Source organism: Corvus brachyrhynchos, unplaced genomic scaffold (assembly GCF_000691975.1).
Source record: "Corvus brachyrhynchos isolate BGI_N302 unplaced genomic scaffold, ASM69197v1 scaffold285, whole genome shotgun sequence".
Lineage (NCBI taxonomy): Eukaryota > Metazoa > Chordata > Aves > Passeriformes > Corvidae > Corvus > Corvus brachyrhynchos.
In genome coordinates this window covers 262890-266207 of record NW_008238323.1, presented here as the reverse complement: position 1 = coordinate 266207, position 3318 = coordinate 262890, and the positions used below count along the sequence as shown (strand labels likewise).

The 3318-nt window shown below is 47.8% G+C and overlaps 1 protein-coding gene across 1 annotated transcript in view; it reads right to left on the bottom strand.

Moving 5' to 3' along the window:
- The window catches only part of MYO5B (myosin VB), a 148464-nt gene that overhangs the window by 108777 nt on the left and 36369 nt on the right, over positions 1-3318 (bottom strand). The window lies entirely within an intron of this gene.

Sequence of the window (3318 nt, the reverse complement as noted above, 5' to 3'; positions counted from 1 at the left end):
ACTCCTGGGGCTCCAGCCCCTTCCCAGCTCCGTTCCCTTCCCTGGACACGCTCCAGCCCCTCCATGTCTCTCTTGTCCTGAGGGGCCCAGAGCTGTCCCCAGCACTGGACGTGTGGCCTTGGCAGTGCCAGCACAGAGCAGTGTGAAACATGTGCTGCTCAGGTCAGGCTGCCTGCAGCAGAAATACAGGTTTTCAAGAGGGAATTTCTGCCAGACTCCAGGCTCCTGCCCAGAGCGATGACACACACAGAAATTAGAGCCGGGATGGGGACACACAAGGGATCTTTTGTTCCTCTTCGAGAAAAGCAAGAATCAGCCAGGGCATCAGGCTGTGCTGGCTCTCCGCGCGACCATGGCACAGCTCTCAGACTGCTCCCAGGAGGGTGAACACCTTCTGCAGCCCCCAGCAGGGTAAAAGGCACCAATCCCACTGCACCTCGCCAGGACAGGACTGTGACCAGAGGAGGTGCCTGCACGTGTCCCAAGGCACTCACTGCTTCCAACCCCCCAGCCATTAACAATCCCTAAATGAGCCATCCTTCCACCATCCCAACACTTGACTCCACTGCCTCCACCAGCAGCACTTGGAGCAAATTAACTCCATGCTGCTCACTTTGTTTAAAACAACACTGTTTCAGTGAATCGAGTGTGTTTAGTCCCACACTGGGTATCTGGGGAGTTTCTAAAGAGCTGATCACTGTAAAAATTAGAGGACGTCACATATGAATTTTAATCACTTGCCTTTTTTGTTTGGGGGTTTTTTTAAGCTGTTTCACATGCAAGTGCTGCAAAAACATCCTCTTTGTGAAAAGCTCATATTTAAATGGGAGTTTTAACGCACACTGAACCCACTGTAGGTGTTCAGGTGATTTGTGAACAATTTTGACTCAAAAAAGGGATCAGGTGGTGTTACACACCCTCTGCAGCCTCTCTGTACAGCCCACCCACTGCTTTTTTTTTTCCTTTTTTTTTTTTAATTGGCACTTTCTGATGACAGGACAAAAGCAAACACAGGATGCCACACAGTCACCTGTGAAGGTGCCTCCAGTCCCATCTCCTGAGCACCGAGCTCGAGGCAGCGAGGAAGCACAGGAGCACGTCACTAACACCTGCACACACCGACTGCCTTACACTCTGCCCTGGCACCCTGTGTCCGCATGGCCATGGCACACTAGAAGTTCAGAGAAATAAAAGTCTAATTACCTCCAATTTTTCTCATTTAACAGAGAGTCTTGGATTTTGTGCCCTTTTCCCTTGCCATCCACTCGATCCCATTCAATCCCCTCCACTGCGCTTTCCCCGCGCGCTCTGGGCCACTAATGGAGATGAAATATTCAAGAACTCAGAAGACTGGCCAGACTGTTTTCCTGCTCTCAATCACCTTGCAAGTTTGACCTTCTGAGACAGAAGGCTTGAGTTTTATTCCTGATCTATAAGGATGCACCAGACATAATCCAACTGTTTAAAAGCTGAACTGCAAAACAAGTGATATTTTTGGACCAGTTCATGTTTAACAACCCATATCCCACCTCGCCCCAGTGGACTAAAGCTGAGCTGCAGACATGAGACATCCCACAGAGTCAGCATTTCAACTGAAAAAAGGGCAGAAAGAAGTGTGTTCAGTGCCCTTTATCTATCACCTCGGGGCTATGCCTGCTCACACCCTCCTCCAACAGCTCCACCACTCTCCTTGGAGCATCGCGGAGGGAAAAGATCAGAGCAAACTGCAGAAGGCACAACACCCACCCAGGAGGTCTCAGATTTAAAACTCAGTGTGTTACGTTTTAAGGCACACTTCAAATAACCAGGTAGATTCCTATAATCCATGTCCCAATCTCCTCTCAGCCCCGTCTGAAACCCTCCTTTGTACCCAAGCCTGCAATTACCATAATAACAGCCCAAAACAGAGAGCACCAGAGGAGCACTGAGCAGCGAGCACCTTGCTTAAGAGCTCTGAAGGTGGTTATTTTCCTGTCCCCTTGAAAACAGAGCAGTCTGAACCACCCAGATACAGCAGTTATCAATTATGAGTTGCTATCAAAGTAGCTTTACTCTGATAAGGACGAAAGCAGAGACAAGCATTGTTGGCTAGAGCTGTCTGTTAGCCCACTGCCTGCAAAATTACTCAGTGATGTGGGAGAACAGTGTGTTTTCCCTAGCACAAACTTCAGCAGAAAAGCGAGTTGCTGCCTTGTATTTCAGACACTTGCCCAGGAAAACCCACGGGTGCTGTCCCCCCACTGGTCAGCAAAACCATCGTATCTTCTAAAAAGAACCATGCAGCGTGCTGCTCAGCCTGGAATTACACAAGGACAAAATCCCAAGCCTTCCTCTTCCTACAGGCAGCTCCCCAAATTCTTAAACTCTTCTCAAAGCAGTTTTGCACAAAGCACAAGCACTTGCAGAAGTGAATTGCAGGCTGGACTCGGTTTGGGTACAATCCATCTGATCTCTGGCCACAGCAGTGCTCTTCCAGATGCATTTCTGGACTGAACTCTGGCTCATTTCTGATTAGCAATGCATCCTAACTCACCACTGAAACCCAGACACAGCAGAAAGCAGGTTGCAATCCTTGGAAAATGGTTCAGTGCTTACTCTTGCTATTAAAAGCCAGGGCTGTACAAAAATCTCAGCTAATCCACAAGCAAACATAGACACACTGTGTGAGTCCTGACAACTGTAATAAAATGATCCCTGGTACAACAATTTTCAGTTTCCTCTCCAATTCTCTTTTGAATCATGACTTATTTGTTAAGAACAAAATCCTACATCTATCCCCAGGAACACAACAAGCACGGAAATAAAGTAAAACTCTCACCATATCCATCTGGTGAAGACACTGCTTTGAGGGATCCATAAATATCTCCAAGTATCTCCCAGTCACTCCTAACTCAAAATCACAGTGTCTCCATAAAACAACAACTAACATAATCTTCTGGGCTTAGTCTGATTATTTCACCAAATTATCTGAAATGTAGTTTCCTCCAAGCTATTAAACGTTGACACTTGCAGAGTGGTTTGAATTTCTTCCAGGAAACTCATCCAAGGAGCAGCAAGAGAGGGATCCCCCTCCAAACCCCTGAGTTCCTGAGGACCACAGGGATCCCCATCAGCCCAGCAGTCTGGGTGCAATACAGGGGTGAAGTCATTAAGCAGAATTCATTAGAAATACCTGACCTCCAGCACACTCTCTTTCACAACTTTGTTTTCATCGAGTATCTGGAGTATTTAATGGCATCTCTGCCCACTTTTGACCCAAACCCCCATGGCTGGGCCCCCACTGACCTGGCCATCTGCTTTTAGGCCTCTCCAGCCCAC